Source organism: Stegastes partitus, unplaced genomic scaffold (genome assembly GCF_000690725.1).
Source record: "Stegastes partitus isolate 25-593 unplaced genomic scaffold, Stegastes_partitus-1.0.2 Scaffold732, whole genome shotgun sequence".
NCBI lineage: Eukaryota > Metazoa > Chordata > Actinopteri > Pomacentridae > Stegastes > Stegastes partitus.
Window position 1 is genome coordinate 172,581 of NW_007578463.1, and position 19,120 is coordinate 191,700.

Consider the following 19,120-nt stretch of genomic DNA (forward strand, 5'->3'; position numbering starts at 1 on the left):
ATGTAAACAAAGTTGTGACCGGCTACTATAAAGCCGTGGACGCAGCGGGGAGAACGCAGGAGCGCATCTCAGCGTGACGTACATGCAAAGTGTTTGAGCTGCGGCGCTGAGTTTTGTACATTTGAAGCCACTGACGGCGTTGAGAGGTAACAGTTTAAACAGTCTCTTTTAGACGGATAAATACCGAAATTCTCAAAGGTACATCAGAGACCTGCGCTGCCTGTGATGCCTCGTACCTGAGGGACGAGAGAGAATAAAAATCCAATGTTGGTGTGTACACAGCACTGCTTTTTATTAGACTGTTTGTACTTCTTCTCGTTCTATAACCTGCTCATACCAGGCTCGAAATTCAATTTGAGGAGATGAGGAAGTCTCGGTTGGAAGAGAATTATTTCTCGGGAAGGCTTGTGTTTTGCTCTCAAAGTTGCAATAAGGCCGGGCTCACTGTGCACAAGTTTTAAAAGTCCTGACAGATTTTGAAATCGAGTTGCATCACTCATACAAAGAGAAACTTCACAGATATTCTTCTCTGTAATCTCAGACGTGACTACAAGACCGGAAAATAATGGCGCATCAAACACAGGAGGATATTAGTGGGATTGTCGAGGGAGCAATCAGGCAGCAGAGCAACACTTCACCTCATCTCAAGAAGGGCTGGACGACTTTCTTAACAAGTGGCAGCGCTAGCAACCAACCAGTAATCAACTATACATGAAATCAAGTTGGTGGACATCAGTTTGTGTCCTGGTGTTGCTGTTTTGAACATGGTCACATGGCATAAAACACCACATGACGTGACCACTCTAATGGCATTGGTGATCAGCTGGACCACAGTGATGCTGTTTTAAAATATGAGAGTTCTGGCCCGTAGGCATTGATCATCACAAGAGACTCTGTCATGGTGACCCTTTACTAGACAAACTCCCACAATTAACTCTGCTTGCAAACACAAAACTACCGACAGTCCAGGCAACCTTTTCTTCTGGTCGCTTCAGGATTCAACAGTAAGACGTAACCAAATAAATCTGCAGAGGGCTTGAGGACCTTCTTTGTTGAGGTTTCAGATCATTTCTGCCCATTGATCAGACCTTGAGACAAGTACTGCTGATTTGTCATTTTAAGTTTACTGCAAATGTAGTATTTCTAATCGTAGCAAATGGACTTGCTTGAGTTCCTTGAAGTCGTTCCACCTCTCATCCAAGAGGCTTCATCAGTTCTGACTGACTAGTTGGGGTTTGTTGCTCCTCCCCCTCATTATGCGAGTCGTTAGTAGGGTGGGTTCCGGTTTCAAAGAGGGGAGGAGCAACCAACACACAACTGAAACCGAAGCTCAAGTGTTAATGGCTCATTAAGGATATAAGTATGTGGAACTCCCCACTAGTCAGTCAGAACCGATGAAGCCTCTTGGATGAAGGGTGGAACGTCTTCAAGGAACTCAAGCAAGTTCAGTTGTTATGACTAAAGTCTGAGAATAACCATGACCTGGATGACTGAGAATCTCCACAGATATGCAAATGCAGCTGGTTTTTACCCACACCAACATACAACAATACCCAAAGCTACCTGTATGAGCTAATACTGCTGCTGAAGCAACACCACTGACATGAGCACTATGAGCACTTTGAATTGAGCAATATGGTGTTTTATTGCCTACAAATTTAATTGTTTTCTAAGAGGAGGATTGTATTACTGCCTTTATAAGTTGCATTTTCTCACTTTGAATGAATACAGCAAGTGTGGTTCAGGTAACTTTGCTGCAACAATATCTGCTAGATCATTTCTCTACAGAGGAATCGTCACACTGTTGAACTACAGAACAACCACAGTCGATGCTTCTGCCTCTTACCAATGGTTTTTGCTTCACAACAGAAATAGTTTTGCATCGAATGCATTAACTTAACAGCTAAAAATGTTAATTTCAATTCACTTTAAACTAATTTCTCTGATTCCAGCTTTGTAAACTTGAGTATTTCTTCACTCCTCTGTAGCATGAAACTAAACATCTTTGGGTTGTGGACAAAAACAAGACATTTGAGGACATCATCTTGGTCTTATCAGAAACACTGGTCAACATTTTTTACTACTTTCTGACATTTTAGACCAAAAACTCATAGAATAATCAATAAATTATCGACAGACTGATCAAACTGCAAAATAGTTAATAACCATATTCCATTATAAAGAGCAGCCAGTCGTTAAAAACCAACACTTGAAAGGAGATAAAAGGTTTGACACCAGATTTGCCAGCAAAGGAGCTGAAGAGATTTGGATAAATTAAAAAAAAAAAACGACACTCAACCTGTGGCATTTAGTGCTTCCATTTCCAACTTTCTGGATGACTAGTTTGCAGCAGGTGCAGGTTTTCATGTCACAGTAACAGATAAACCTGATGCAGGAACACTCGCTAAATCTGTCCTTCCCCACGATGCTAATCTGCTAAATTTCTCACCACCACTCAGATGCATGCAGAGCAGCATCTCACCTCTAAATTTACCTGAAGAACAGAGACTATATGTGTTTGATTTGTGGCAAAAAAAAAAAAAAAAAAAGATGTACCCTTTAATCCAGACTGGAAGATTTAATTTAGAGAAAGGCGTCTCTGCTTTTCTACTTTTGCTGATTTTACCGGCAGCTTCACACATAAAAATCTTGCCCTGTGCGTCTTCAGAAAGGCGCCCAGTCGCGGTAGTTATAACACCAAACATATTGCTGAGAAGGACACTGCGGCGTGCCAATTACACGGCTGAATTACACAAACACAAGCCCTGCACCTGCTGTGTTAAATCTTTCAGCCAACCTTACTTGAGGCACTAAATGGAGATGAATCCTTTGCCAGTTAAATCAGCACTTGTCAGCCACCAATTAAGCGAACGCAACACCCGGGAAAAGACTTACTGTTTCCTCCCAGTATTTTTAGCATTGTTTCAGACAGTCACTCAAATACTGTTAATGATTATTCCCCCCACCTCTCCTCCTAAAGTGAGTCACAGCGAAGATCCATCTCTGTAGACATTTTCTCTTCTGACAAGAAGCGGCACCGCTCTTTGTCTTTTCAGCCCGAAATTATTCTCAAATTGGTACCACATTAATCACAGTGACAGCTCCGAATGTAAATGACTCTGTAAAGGGAGGAATTTATTGCAGCCTGTGCAGCGACCAGCAAAGTGCAGCAACAACCTAAATTTATGGAGACTCTTTACCCCAGCGTTTGATATGATTATGCAGGTTTTCTTGACAAGTGATGGCCTGATGGTTCGCGGATTGTTTTGCTTCTCTGCATAATTGAGGATGATTTATATGACAGGATGCACTGGCATGCTGCCGCTCTGCCCCGTTCTGTGTCAAAAAAAAAAAAGAAGCCCATTTGTGAATTAATCTAACCCGGCTACCAGAGCTGTCTGTTTCCTATCAGAAGTTCAGCATCGATAATGGGGGGCCTTACAAGTCGGCCGATGGCTTCCCTCAGTCCGTCAAACACGCGGCTGACAGACGGCCGGAATCGATAGCGGGCGCCGTTATGAAGGTTGTTGCGTTATGTTCCTCGAGAGCCTTTTCCAGAATGTACTTTTAGAAGAGCAGAGGAGCTGCCAGTCAGCCACTGAGCTTCATGACAGGCAATTTAATCTCAAGGAGAACGGAGGTCTTCAGAGTGTCTGACAGCAGCGAACTCGGGGAGGAAAAACCTCGGCGTCGAGCACAAACCCAACTACCCAGCATTTTTTATCTTTATCCCAAATACCGTACAGCATCCTAATAGATAGAAGGAACGCAGGTACATGACGCCGCTGTTTATCAGACGGAGGGATGACGATGAATCTGGAAGAGTTCTACTGGTGTTTTCCAAAACATACATTTTAAACTTAATTATTATCTTTTAACTGTCAGAAGAAGCCACTGTTCAACAACTTATTGTCAATTAAACCATGCTGGTCCGTTGAAAAGACGATTATTTTAAAGTAAACTGTTCAATATTGTTATTTATACGGCAGCTTCAACAAGTATTTTTAATCCAAATCATCTATCGACTATTACACTGATTGGTTGATTGATTTAAACTATTCAGTTTGCGACAAAAAAGCAAAACCATTTCATTTAAGTTCATTCCATTTTGACGAACTTGTATATTAACGTATAATGCAGCACAACACAAAATTTAAGCAAAGGTTTACATATTAAAAAGCAAAACTGTATAGCTAAACTGGAAATCCAAAAACATGATGAGAACAAGTTGTAAAAGAAAAAGAGGGTTTATTATTTAGGTCAGTAGCACAACTCCAAAAAGAAATCCAGGCTCCAATAAACCCCTTAACGAGAACAACAAGTTCAGTCTGTACGTTAAATAAAACAACATCAACACAAGCACAGAGCAACAAAAGCAACTTCTTTCCTCCTCAGATGTTTTTTTTATCTTTGGCAGTAACTTTCAGTTTTATCAGTTCTGGTGATGTAGAAAGCTGAGTTAATCAGATTTTCTTAGTGGCACGACCTCTTCACTTGCCATGAGTGATTATAGTCGACTACAGCTGCTGACTCATTTGAGCCAATTGAAATAAAGCCACCTTGATCATTAGACTCAAAAGGGGAAAGTCAGAGGAGCTCAGAACAGATCTGAAAAAGCAAATCATTGACTTGAACAACTCAGGAAAGTCACTTGGAGCCATTTCAAAGCAGCTACAGATCCTCAAATCATCTGTGCAAACAAGAGTTTCTAAATACGAAGAACAACTGTGTCACTGCCACGATCAGGAAGAAAACAAAAACTATCACCTGCTGCCAAGAGACAATTAGTCAAGTTGGCAACGAGTCAACCAAGACTCACTAAATAGCAGATCTGCATTGAATTAGAAGCTGCTGGAACACAGCTGTCAGTGTCCACAGTGTTTTACATCAGCATGAGTGACAGGTAGGAAGTCCTTCCTCTATAGGCAATACGTTAAAGTTTGACTGATGTTGGCTGATCACATGGACAAAGAAAAAGCCTTGTGGAGGAAAGTTCTGTGAAAATGAAACAAACTGAGCTATTTGGCCACAATGAGCAGAAATATGTTTGAAGGAAAGAAGGTGAGGCCCTTAATCCCACGAACACCAAACCTACCATCAAGCATGGTGATGGCAGCATCATGCTCTGGGGCTGTTTTGCTGCCAGTGTAGCTGGAGCTTTACACCAAGTATAATATATATAATGATGAAGGAAGATTACCACCACATTCTTCGGGAAAACCAAAATCCTCAGCCAGAAGGTTGAGTCTTGGTCGGGTGTTCCAAAAAGACAAAGACCCCAAACAAACATTTTGGGTTTCAAGGACTCCATCGTAGAAAATTCAGTCTCTTGCTAAGAACTGCAGAGTTTTACTGAGAAGGGAAAATGATGGCGTCTTTGGTTCCTAATGTTCTAACAACGTGTTTCACAAACTAGTTAGCAGGTTATTGTGAAGATGACACTTTACCCCGCACCAACGGGGTTGATATAATCGGCAAAACTGGTCAGTCAGGTTCAAATTCCAACAGCAAAGGTTTTATACACAACAAACCCAAGGAACCAATCCCGTTCACTTGCAGTACTTCATTATTATTCTTCGGGATGGGTTTAAAACATGTATGGCTGAATTACTCCAATATTACAACTTGTCACTGTGTAGTGCAGAGTAGTTCTACAGTGTACATTTGCATATCCACAGCTCCACACTCAGAAAGAGAAGGCAAAGGTGTAGAGCTCCATTTAAGTTATTTTAAGACACAAAGGGATTATTTTTATGGAAATAAACTATTAAAATATGTAATTTTCATGAACACAGGCCGGTGCCAAGAGAGAAACATTCCCTCAGCGTCACCTTCAGGTCGTCAACCTCACATAATCTATTTACTGGGGCGATAATTTGCGAAACATTGGTTATTCCAATGGGATAAACCCTTTTGATAAACTTTAGTTCGAAACCCAACCACTGCTAGGACTCTTCAAACAGCTCAACTGCCCACATGCTCTTTGTTTCGTGCGCCATTTCTACGGTTTCTCTCATCTGAGGGTCACTCGTGGGGGGTTTTTTAGACCTTTAGTCGTATTTTTCCTCTGAAGATAATGAGTTTTGTGGCCGATATAAAACAGCAAGAATGAAAATGGGCTTCGGCGCTGAATTATGCATCTGATTTTGTAGCGGCTCTGCCAACATCTTTGACATGTCAGTCAGCGTGGGCGGGAGTTTTCGGCTGGTAAAGTTCAGTTTTGTTACTGTAGGCCGTGGCCTTTTGTTTTTCAGTTTTTTTCTGCCTTTCTTTGTCTGCGTATGTTAAACACACAGTTCCATCTGTGTTTTTTCATGTCATACAGAAAAGAAAAGGTGTTACTGTCTTACTTGTGGGGTAACTTTACTTTGACTGTATTCTGATGTTATTGTAGATTTCACGGCTCTGATTTTGTCTTCTTCTTCCGCCGCAGATGAACCAACAGCTCTGGTCTGTCGGATCATAAGAAGGAGAAGAAAAATGCAAAGGACCTTTCTGTAAATAGAGACTTTCTTCTGGACTGCAATTAATCTTTTGGAAAAAAAACTTTTCTTCTTGAACTCTGTGGACATCAAAGAGTGGAGTTCTGTTTGAAGGACGTATGATTAGCCTTACTGGACAACAGGATTTAATCTCTGACATTACTCGTAGTGGAACGCAGCGATGAACTTTATGTTAACTTCTAGAGTAACGTGTCCGTCACCAGGGATCCTGCATCACGGCGTTGTCCGGAGCGAACGGCAGGTCAGTATGTTGTATCGCAAACACTGAGACGCGAAATGAGATTTTTTGTTTTGTTTTGTTTAACAGTCGGTTTGTGGCTTTTCTTCTCTAACAAAGTGTCGTTTTCAAAAAGTTCAAATACAGGTGAAAGTGTGCGGCCGAGCGGCGGGTTTTCAGGGTGATTTTCAAAGGAATACATGAACACTCATCATTAGCGGTGTAGTAGGTGTTCCATTCAACCCAGATGCTGTTGAACATTCAAGGACTGCTTGACTAAGCCGGTACTGAAAGCGCTATAAACTGATCAAACCTACCAGCTGTTAACAGACAGGAAAAAAAAAAGCTGAATCCAGTCATGGTCTATTTTTCCTCTGAAAATCACTCTCAGCCACCTTCTGCCACTTCTGTCAGATTTTTCTTTTTTCTTTTTCTTTTTTTTCTTTTTTTGGTATCGCAGCTCCGGAGTTCAGATTTTTTGACAAGAGCAGTGTAAATTAAAAACACAGCATCTGGTCGCCAGCGGGGTGATGACAGCACATCGTTCCCCCAAACTGTTTTCAACTAGTTACTCCAGTCTGATTTGCTGATCACCTCTCAGCAGGTATCGCTGACACCTCCTTCGTCTGTGTAAGTGATGACATCAGTAATAAACTATGGTTGTGTGACTAAAGCCTCGACTCCTTTGACCATCTGTGCACCAACACGTTGTTCCCACCGTGTACCAGGATGAAATACTTTAACAACTTCTAGATTTTTCTTGGGGTTTTTTGGCCATGAAGTCTCAAACCTTCCACTTGTCTCTACTGAATGCATCGGCGGCTCATTGTTTCCCAGAGGAAGAATCTCTGCCACCATGACGCTGACATTTGAGGTTTTGGGTGCAATTTATGAACAACTGTTGAATGCGTTGGTACAAATACTAACTGTCCTCTCAGATTTAAGTGGAATAATCAACAGGTCAAAGCTTTAGTTTGTCTAATTTGGTTTATGTCCAAACCCCTGCACATTTAATGACATTGCCTTTTGCCTCGGATGTGTTTAGCTGTAAACCACATTAGGGCTACTGCGAATTAGCATTTTCTATCAATTTAATTAACTTTGATTAATGGAAATGAATAACTTTTCTCTAAAGTTCATTTTGTTTCGACAAACTTTGTTGTGAATTTTGCAGATCAAAATTTTTGTTGTGTTCCAAATAACTAAAAGATGAATCCAGCATGAACAACGTTAGTTTATCAGATAGTAATAAATAGAGACACAGACAACAACACAAACTTCTGGAAGATCATTTTTACATTTCTGACTAACCTAATAGGAAGCAGTTGTCTGAGTGCACAGAGCAACATTAGCATTGATTTAGAGCCCTGTTTGTGGTCATCTGATAAACATAAGTTCAACAAACATTCACCTTTTAGCTCCATGTTTGGTCTCCACCAGCTTCTTTAGCTGCTAGACAATGACAGGTTGGTGTGACCACAGTAAACTACTAAATCATTTAGAGCTTGTAAAAAAACACCGACACGACACTACAACATGTTCCCAACTGAAAATGATCAGTTAGGTGGTGAAATATGCACAGTCGAAAAAGTAATAATAATACTGAAGTCAGTCGTGCACCTTCAAAAGAACTCTGCGTTTCTATTAAAATCCTTAACAAAGTGGGAAAAAAGTGCACAGACAGAGTGGATTCTCACATTTTAACAAGCACAAAGCAGCTAAAGCAACTTCTTTTCTACTGTTAAACTGTTTTCTGACATTTGTAATAGTTCTGAATACCATAAAAAATTCACAACACAGCCATCTTTAACTGTGTTTGGTGATTTTTACAGATGATGCCACAAGTATAAATACCAGGATTACAGCAGTGCAGAGCAGCAGCTTGGAAGCGATTAACGAGCTGTATTTCAGTCACAAATTCATACTTGTTGCGTTGGCGGACAACCAAAACTGAAAAATACACAAATGAGAACAACTTTATCTCAAATTTGGCAGCACTGATATGCAGTATGTGTGAGCACAGAGAGCAGGAGAGAACTGAACAGATGTAAAGTGCCTCCGAGTTTTCTCTTTAGGTGTTCGTTCATCGTGGACCTTTCATGGACCTTTACATAGTTTAATAACCACCTATTTGTTCTGTACTGCAGCTGATTGATGACTGGAGCCAAAAATAACTGCTGTCATGACACAGCAAGTGATAATCAAGAAAAACGTTTGCTGTAATGAGCTACAGAAACAAAAAAAAGAAGACAATTCCTACAGCTTGACTCTACATTAAACTGTTCCGTACGTTGCCGTTGTTGGAGCGCTGCCACGCCGGCAACATCGTCGAGTTCGTCGCTCTACTGTGCCACGCACAAGGCTCGCATGCGGCTGAAGACTCACTTAAAAATGTATGTCTGAGAGCTACTTTTAACCGGAGTCAGGCTTGATTTTAAATCCCGGGGCTTTAAGCCATTTTCACAGCTGACATTTCTGACATGTCACAGCAGTAAAAAGACAGAGGTGTATTATTAATGGCTGCTTTCCACTTCGGGGGGAAATCCTGCTATTTGGCTCGCCGCTTCACTGTCACGGCTTCCTGAAACAAACTTGAGTCATCGGTATTTATTCCAGTTGTGCTTTTCCTGCTGTGACATAAATGCATGTGAAACATCCACCAGTCTGGGATGGGGCGGCGGCGGTGGTGGTTAGAAGTTCCTTGCTGTGAAATTATGATTTATCGCTATATATTCTGTTTATATCACACATACTAGGCTGTGCTGGTTATTAAACACCCTTAATGTATCTTATTCTAATCCAGTACAACGAGTCTTGCAATAAATTCGGCGTTTTATAAAGTTTATTATGTTCGGCTTTCGTCGCCGCTGTGTCAACGAGGTGTTGATTCAGCTGGTAATTGTGGAAGCTCCACCGCCAGTGTTGACAGAACTGATTTGCACTGAATGTTTTTCTAATATGACGGCGGCTAAAAATGTTGTGAACACATTTTACTGTTAATAGGACCAAAGGGGGGGAAACAATCCCCTCCGAGTCTGAATGTGACGATAGCCTCGATGAAGGTTTTTCAAGAATTGGATTTAGTTATGTGGAGTAAATAAACTGAGAGTATTATTACACCGACAAGATTGATAATTCTCACATTATGAGGGGTTACCTACAGCTAGACCTTTTCATGTAACGTCTCTGAGCAAGCTCATGTGAAAATAGCACCAGCCTCTTCCTGAGAGGGAATTTGCCGATCCACAGCCATCGGATGACTGAGTGTGAATCCAGTCGAGTTCAATCAGCGGCTCTGCTGTCATTTCAAACTCCCCCCCGAAACATCAAGGGTCCTTTACAGACTCATCACCTCAGAGGGAAACGCCACAGTTACCGAATCAACGGCCAAAGTTGGTCTTCAGCGCGTCCGTAAAAAGCTTGTAATGGCTCCTGCTACCGCGGCGGGGGAGATCACACGGTGAAGAGAAGTGAAGTGTTTGATGTAAATCAGCAGGAAAAAACGGCCGGGCTATTTTGAAATGTGCAGCCCTGCCACGGTTTTATTTCTGCTTTGTAGTGTTTTTTTGTTCAGTTGTTCAAATGATGCTATTTATTTTATTTTTATTTTTTTTTATCTCATCCTCTGTTCCACACAACAAGAGCCCCATCTGTTCTGATGTTGACCCATTCTGAGTCCAATCTTCTTTCTCTGCAAAATGATACGATCATGTGAACAGTGATTTTATTCCTGTGTTTGTCTTTCGAGGGGGACTGTTGTCCTCTTGAAAAGTGTCGCAAAATCGCACCTTGATGCTTCATCACAGAAACACACACTAACTGTGTTAGCAGCTATTTTCCCGCTGACACACCTGCAGCAGACTCACAAATAGGATTCTGAACTAAAGCTGCTTTATTCAAAATGTTATAACAACGCAAGGATCAGAACGTGAAATGTGTCACCATCGACTCTGCAGGGCATGTAGTCCCAATGAGCTGCGTTTAGGCACTATAAGCTCGTCTCGTTTAACAGAAACAGAAAAATACATCAATGAGAACAGCTTAATCGGGAATTCTGCCATATTAAATAGTGTATGTGAGCACAGAGAGCAGGAGAGAAGTGAATGGATGTCAACAGTGGCTGAGTTGAAGTTAAACTGAAGCACAAGAGGTGACATGGAAACAGAGTAACCCACACAGTCCTGGTTTATTGGCTTTAAATTAAAGTATCTCTGAAAGTCCCTCTGTGTTACAGTTTCCACAGAACTCTGACCTGCTAACGCTAACGTTAGCCACATTAGTAGCACAACATGCTAGCACCAATGTTTTTTCTATTGTTGTTGATATTGCCAACAAAGATGATACTAATCGGGGTGCTGTGATAGCTCTACTGGTTGAGCTGGTGCCCCATGTTCAGGGGCTATAGTCCCCGACATAGAGGTCATGGGTTCGAGTCCCACTCATGGCCCTTTCCGAGTTGTTTCCCCCATTCTTCTCCCCCACTTTCCTGTATCTCCCTTGACATTCCAATCGAATAAAGTCAAAAAGGCCAAACAAAATAAAATCAAACTGCTCCACTAAGATTTCTCACATGCTGGACGTGCATGAGGACAATTGTGTTCACTCTTGCAGTAAACAACAGAACATTTTAGAGTTTGTACAAACAAAATTAACCATAACATAAATAAACTCTTAAAAGGTAGCTTCTTCTGTTGTAAACTATTTTTACAACCTTGGTGTAGTGAAGCTTAGCGTCGAGTAGCTGCTAGCTTAGCACAAGACACTCTCCAAGTCTTCAACACTGATTCTAGATAACTACAAATCATTTGGTTGCTGCAGAAGTCTTCAAACAAAGCAGGCGAACTAACAATCTAGTGATAGTTACCTGTACATTGATATACTGTCAACAAGTAACTGCTAATGGCTTATCTGGCATGCATTTAATGGTGCTAATGGGTCAGTATGTACAATTACTTGCCTATCTGCACTCAATAAATATCCCTGGACTACGGGAAAGCATTATGAACTGTTTCTCCCTTTATAACTTCTCATTTACGATGTGGTTGTTGCACAGTTATCATTCAAAACGCATCTAATCATTCATAGCACTGCTGCGTAACATTTAAATTGCTGTTCATGGTCTTTTGCCTGATGGTAGTTTCTGTTTTTTTTCATGGCAAACAGTTCTGAGTACAACAATAGCAATAAATCCCTGGAGAGCAACACTGGGCGTGTTACTGTCTTGCCTTGACGGATTGCATAAGATTATTTAGAGAGAAACTGTAGCCTGCTTATGCCCCACAGCTCTAAGTGACTGGGAAACACTGCGTTAAGTCCTGTGCGTGTAAACAACTGTCATATTCCCGCCTTAAATAAATGCATAACTCATGTCAGTATCTGCACCACAAACTTCCCAATATTACACTGAATTTTGTTGTCTAGATGAGAGGTTCTTAAATGTTTTTAGCCGAGGACCCCAGTGAGAAATTAGTTTTCCCTGCTCTGGGAAACAGACTTATTAAAAAATTTCATATCCTCGTCATAAAGGGACCCGCCAGCAACAAGCCTGTAAGTCAATTTGGATCTCAACCCACAGTTTAAGCGGCGCTGCTCCAGATTACTGTTAAGGATTTTCCTTTTTTTTTTTCTATTTTCTGATGCATTGCTGACATCTCCTCCTGCTATTTTCCTCTAGAAGACAAAAATGTTTCCACAACAGAGAAGATAGCGTAATCAGGCGGTTATTCAGCCGCAGATGCTTACCAGACAGAGACAAATTAGACAATTTGAAAAAGGGGGGGATATTCCTCGTGTATCCGGGTTTTTAAATAGACCTGGGTTTTCATTTCGTAACATGCTCTGCACTTGCCGTAGCCGCCGTTGCTTGTCTCTGCTGTCAAACACAGTTACACTGAATGACTGTGTTTCCCGGCCCGCTGTTCGTTTCCAAACAGTGAGCCTGTGAAATGTGTTGCAGCGAGAACAGAAGACAAGCGCCGCCTAAAGCGTCTTTCTCATGTTCTGCGAGGAATGAGTGCTTCCTTCAAACATCAAGCTTCACTCTTCTTCACCAAAGGCATCCTTTTGTCGAAATAATAAAAAAAAAAACACACTGTGTGAATCAAAAGGCCGTGACACCGCTGGCCTCGGCGTGTCAAAACAGTTTGATATTTCCAGGGTCAATCCCAGACTCCAGGTCGGTATGGGAGCGTCCAGGGTTTTGAGGGGGGGGAGGGAAGCGGCAAATACAGAAAACCTCAAAGCTTTGATTTCTTACAAGAGATTCAAATGAAGTAAAAGGCAGGCAATTCTCGCTTTTCTCTTCTTTTTCTTTTCCCCCCTCCCCACTTCTTTTAGCTGCAGTCATTACAAGAGCACATCAAAGGGATCTCCTCCTCTCACCATATGCCGTATAGTTTCATAATCTAATGAGGGTTTTGTAATTACACAGTCCACCAGGGGAATGGAGCTCATCGATTCTCTGGGAAAAGAAATTTCATTACACAGGCCCACTGTAAACCCATTGATGCTATCAACAGCTTTGTACTTTAAATTCATTTAATCGTTTTACATAACAAAAGAACGTGTCAGAGTTACATGTCTGAGAGAGAATTGTGAATATGAATCGTCTGATACGGGATCCTCCAAAACTTTCCAGGCGAGGAGAGGAGATGTGCCGGGGAAGAAGTGGAGGATGTCACTTGCCAAGGTGCCAGCGTGAAGGAGGTTTTTCATCTGATCATGTAATTTGTTTTCCCGGTGCGCTGTAGCAGTCTGTGTGACATTTCAGCGCATGTGTGATATATACAACTAATGAATGCCGCTTTTTTGTTGATGCGCCTCGCATCCAGCAATAGAAAAGCCTCTGATGCATTCATCAAGCCATCAAAACAAACGAGACACTCGCTGTAGTGGAATTATTTATATGTTTCCGCGGGTTTAATAAAGGCTATAGCTGTGAGAAGTGTTGATTCACAGCAGTCTCCTCTCTGCTGTGTGTTGAAATCCCTTTAAGTAAAGCCTGGGAACTCCGGCTCTAACTTTGCTGTGCCTCAGCTGTTTAACCTACAGCTACTCCAGTCGTGACCAGAATGCAAGCAAACAGCAGCTTATTGAATCCTAGGTAGGGGGCTTTTTTAAAAATTTATGTTATCGCTTCTCCCTCTCTCTTAAATTTAAAGGCCCCATATGGTAAAAAAAAAAAAAATCCATTTTTATTGTGTTTTGTGGTTATAAACCTGGAGGTGTATCGCAAAGGCTGTTAGATAGAAGATATGAAGACATTTTCTTCTGCCATTCCTTAAACCCCGCAGACATCAGATAGCCTATCAGGTTTGCAAGTTGGGAAGAACTTTCTTGTATTGCCACGTTTTACCCGAGGAACCAATAGTTGTCAAGCTTAAAATCTGCATAATCCTGCCCCCGTACTGCCTCCAGGTAAACCATTCCAGAAGCATAGCTGTTGCTCTACAATGTCTGAGCAAAAAGCACCAAATGTTCTGCTGTTGGGTGCAAGAGTGAACACAAGAGTCTCCATGCACTCCCAGCATCTGAGAAACTGAAATGCAGTGGATTACTTAGGCCTTGTCCACGCGTAGCAGGGATTTTGTCAAACCGAATATCCTGCCCCCTCCTTACGTACACACCACCTCGTTTTTAGAAAGAAAATTCATCCATTCATAGCCGCATTAGTGCGTCGTTAAGCACATTCATATTCTACGTGAGGATGTAATAACTCCGACGACAGGACATACAGAAATTGTCACACCATTCGTCTCCAAGTTCTCCCACCAGCTGGCACTGCATCCCGGTCTGACCCAAAACCGGCGTCGGTGTCTTTGACGGAGAACATGCCTCAGACGTGGAATGGCAAGGTGGCAGAAAATAACCGTCCTTAACGCCATCCTTCGCTTGTGTTCTTGCACGTAGAGCGGTATCTGGGCCTGGACCAGAGACAACGCCAGCACAGTTCTGAGGGCGTTCACAACGTTTCCAGATGTAAACACAGGTCGCATATGTGATGTAAAGAACATGTTTTGTCGCAGGCAGTGACGTTTCGAAACCTAAAACCCGGTTATTGACGTCCACATGCAGACGCATAAACGGAGGATTCCCATATCTTCACTTTGGTTGGAGGTTTTTTTTTGGATCGTTTTTAATGCCGTAAATCTGCATTTTCTTGTGGCTGACAGGTCACATCGTAGAAAAATATCCTCGTTTTGTGAGATACCTGCTACGTGTGGACAAGGCCTTAAAGTAACAGTAAGAAAATCCTTTGTGTGTGCACGCTGGCAGGCAAAAATAGCAAAACTTACAGGTAGCTTTGATAGTATGCTCGCAGGTCAGAGCTCTGTGGAAACTGAGGGACATTCAGAGATGATGGAAACTTTAAGAGCGATTTGAAATCAATAAACAAGGAATGTGTGGGTTTACTGTGTCTTCTTGTTTCAGTTTAACCTAAACTCAGCTGCTGTTTACATCCGTTTGCTTCTCTCCTGCTCTCTGTGCTCACAAATCATGTGTTGAAATACAACCAAAGTCCCAGTAAAGCTGTTCCCATTTGCATATTGTTCCGTTGTTGCTGTCAGACCAACAGAACAAGTATGAAATAGTGGCTGAAACGCAGCCAATTAAGACCACATGTTAACCAGCAGAGCCATTTCCAAGCTGCCGCTCTGCAGATAAACTACTGATTTTATCACCACAACATCATCCGAGAAACTCACCAAACACACAAGATCAAAACAACAGCTGTGCCTAGACGTTTGCCAATATTTCCGTGAGAAATGACAAATCAAAAAGGAGGTTAGACGCGATACAAAATCCTGCTCAGCCTCTCACACAGTAACGTCTGTGTCGGCTGCCGTATGGAAAATCACAGAGAGAGTCTTCTTCCTGAAGCACAGCTGCATTTACATCTACAGACCACACACTATAGACACTAAAACAACCAGCAACCAAGTCGTTTGTGGTGCAGGTGTTACTGTCACGTGTGCAACAGAAATCAGGAGACTCTAAATAATCACTTCAGATGCATCCACAAGTTAAAAAAGTCCCAATAGCTGCTTCTTTTCTGTGTCAAGTTGCATCTGAGCAAAGCAAACGTATATAATGCCTGCTTGCATGATGTACTTTCAATACAAAACAAATGATTATACCAAACTTCGGTGATGAATTTTTAATACGACACATCATACATCTTGCAAATTAACACGCACACGGCGAGGACAGCACTTACTTCACACTTTGTAATCGCTTCTGACAGATGCAGTGGATTTATGTGGGCTCCAGCATTACTTTTGCTATTCATGTTTTTTTTTTTTTTCCCAAAATCTGATTAACACAACAAGTTTGAGATTTTACTTGTGAGCGCTTTAGGCTGATTTATGAGTTGTCGTCGCTGTTTCTGCACTAAAGAGTTGCCAGAATCCGAATGTGAGGGTGGCACTGTGATGTCTGACTTAAAAAATGTGTGGTGAATAAGTGAATTTCTGTCAATGTCTAAAAATAAAGAGAGAAAAGATGTAGAAGAACCTAAATCAGCAGTACTGAATCTGTAATCTACGGCAGCAAGTGGAGCCTCAGTGCAGAACGCTGGACTGGAGAATAAATGCTTCTGAATAATATGAGGCAATACTCGGTTTAATCAACAGGTGCCTACAGTAGTTCCATCCGGCCGCTTTAATTGCCTGAGACGTGTTCACCATTCTGATGGTCGCCACGCTCAACAGAAAACTTTTAATTCAGACCACATGCACCGGTAACCGCTGCATAAATGCCCGAGGACGCTCTTCGGCGTTATTATAGGTGCTACAGTGATGCATCACTGTTGTGCCCATTAATGTCGTTAAGACGGCCCTCCGGGGCGTTATCGCTATATTTAGTTATCGGAAATTTGATGAGGAATAGATCCCCGAGCACGTACGCCGACCAGCGCTGACGTTATCCGGTCCTTCTCACGCCAATAAAACTGGGACGTCTCTAATTAGCACCAAGATGGATCACGCCTGTTTGCCGCGTTCCCCTGAGCGCCCTGAAACATCCCTCTCGGCGAGGGCTTGGATTACACATGGATAAGACAAAGGAGGCAGCCGGGATTCATCCCAGTTACACGTGCAACGCTTTTGCTTCCTGCGTCAAAGACCCGAGGGATCGACAGCAACGGTTAAAGGTTAAACTTGAGTCAAATCATTTCGATTGATTATGATAACCTTTTGCACATCAGCTGGACAAATCCGGAGATCTTCAGTAAAAGAAAAAGGATTGAAACGGGGCAATTACACAACAAAACCAAAGCAAACATCTGCAGGACTCATCTGGAAGTAAAAACCAAACGTGATCCCACCTCAAAATGACCAATACCAGCTTCTGCTTTCTTGTAAATGCTCTTCTTGTCTTATCTTGGCAACCACGAAAACCACAAAGAACAATCTGAGTACCCAAAATGCTAAATATTCTTTGGAGCTGCCACCTTCTTTAGAACATTATATGAAGAGACTAGAGTTTGTGGATACCAGCGGGGTTTTGTGTTTGGTTAATATGGATGTAGCAAGTGATAATCTATTATTAGTTGTGAAAGATAAAGTAGTACCTGTACGGTATTGGAAAGACGATAGATTTTTGTCCAGTCAAGCCTAATTTATGGTACTGCTGATCAGAAACCCAGGCTGTGGGTAGTCATTATATTAACTGCATGAACTGTATTAAGTAAATGCAGCGCCATAGACAGAGATGGGAAGTAGTGGAGGGAGCACTCAGAACTTCTACTTCGATAAAAGTACAAATACCACGCTGAGAAGGAGAAGACATTCTTTCTTGACACTTTCAGAGTAAATATATTTGGGTCGTTGCAAGTATAGCTATAATGGTTTCTAATGAACAAGAGTTTCTCGTCTTGTTCTGCTGTATTTGTGACAGATTAGCTGCCGAAAGTACATTTCTGCTCCCAGTAATTCACAAACATGTCATTTCAAAAAGAACTCATTGTTCCCACCAGTAAGCACGTCCTCGAAAATTAACCAGAACTAAAATCTTGGGATCATTTTAATGGCTTTTCAGCTACAGTGCCTTTAAAAATTATTCAGCCCCTTTGGAAGTTTTACAATTTTTATTACTTCTTCTACATCGAATCATGTTCAATTTAATTTGGCTTTCATTCAAAAGTTTTTCATTTGAAACTGTCAATTAATTACAAACATAAAATGTAAAATAAGCGACTGCGTACGTTTTCACACCCGTTAAAGTGACTAATTCAACACAGGTGCAGCCGAGTGGCGCAACAAGTCACATTGTTGGTGAATCGAAGATCATCCGAGTGCAATAAATGTGTCTCAAGTGACAAGTGTAGTATAAATAAATCCAACTGGAACATTCAGTCACTGATGAATCAGTACTCCTGGATATAAATACACCATGAAGACAACACTAAGCATTCCTGTGAACACGTTACTTGAAAGCATAAGTTGGTGTTAAGTAAAGAAAATATCTACATCACTGAGTATTAATGAGAGTCCAGTTGAATCTATCATTAAGAAATGGAAGAAATATGGTCCAGAGCAGACTGAGTGACCGAATAAGAGAGAGGCTAGTGAGGCCACCAGGACACCTATGACTCCCCTGAATGGGTTATGAGCTTCAGTTACAGTCAAACCTTTATGGGAAAGCGAGAAAGAAAAAGCCACCGTTGGAAAAAGCTCATATTAAGAGTTTGCCAGGGAGACTCTGAAGTCAACTGGAAGAAGGATCGTTGGTCTCATGAGGCCAAAATCGAGTGTTTTGGACACCAAACACTGCACATCATCGCAAACCCACCGTCCTCGCTGTGGAGCACGGCGGTGGCAGCATCATAATGTGGGGATGCTTCTCGGCAGCAGGCCCAGGAAGGCTCGTAAAGGTAGAATGCAGCGAAGTGTAGAGAAATGGTGGACCACCTGATGCAGTCTGCAAGAGAGCTGCCAATGACCCGAAGCAAACTGGTGAAATGGTTTGAAGACAACAAGGTGAATCTTCTGGAGAGTCCAAACCTCAATCCAGCCGAAAATTTGTGTAGGACTTGAAAAGGGCGGTTCACTTCCAATCTCAGTGCAACTTGATGGCGCTTGAGCAGTTTGGCAACGAACAATGGGGTAAAATTGCAGATGTTGAGGCTGATTGAGACCCAACCATACAGGATCAATGGTGTAATTGCAGCCACATGTGCATCTACTAAATGTTGACTTCAATGGGGGCGAATACATGCAATCACTTATTTTTCATTTTTAATTAACTGAAGTTACTTTGTAGAAATCTGTTTCCACTTTGACATTAAAGCATCTTTTTGTGCTCCCTTGGAAAACTCCCAAAGGAGACAAACTAGGATTTTAAGCGTTGTTTTGCTTCCTTACATGAACAGCCGTTTTGTTATTTAATGCGTAACATGGAC

At 41.8% G+C, this 19,120-nt stretch overlaps 1 protein-coding gene across 1 annotated transcript in view; it reads left to right on the forward strand.

Moving 5' to 3' along the window:
* The window catches only part of LOC103364248 (protein FAM19A2), an 84,455-nt gene extending 77,073 nt beyond the window's left edge, over positions 1-7,382 (forward strand). The window contains exon 6 of the mRNA XM_008291306.1: positions 6,434-7,382. The gene's annotated coding sequence lies outside the window, so the exon portion shown is untranslated. The remainder of the gene's footprint in view (positions 1-6,433) is intronic.
* The last annotated feature ends 11,738 nt before the right edge of the window (positions 7,383-19,120 follow it).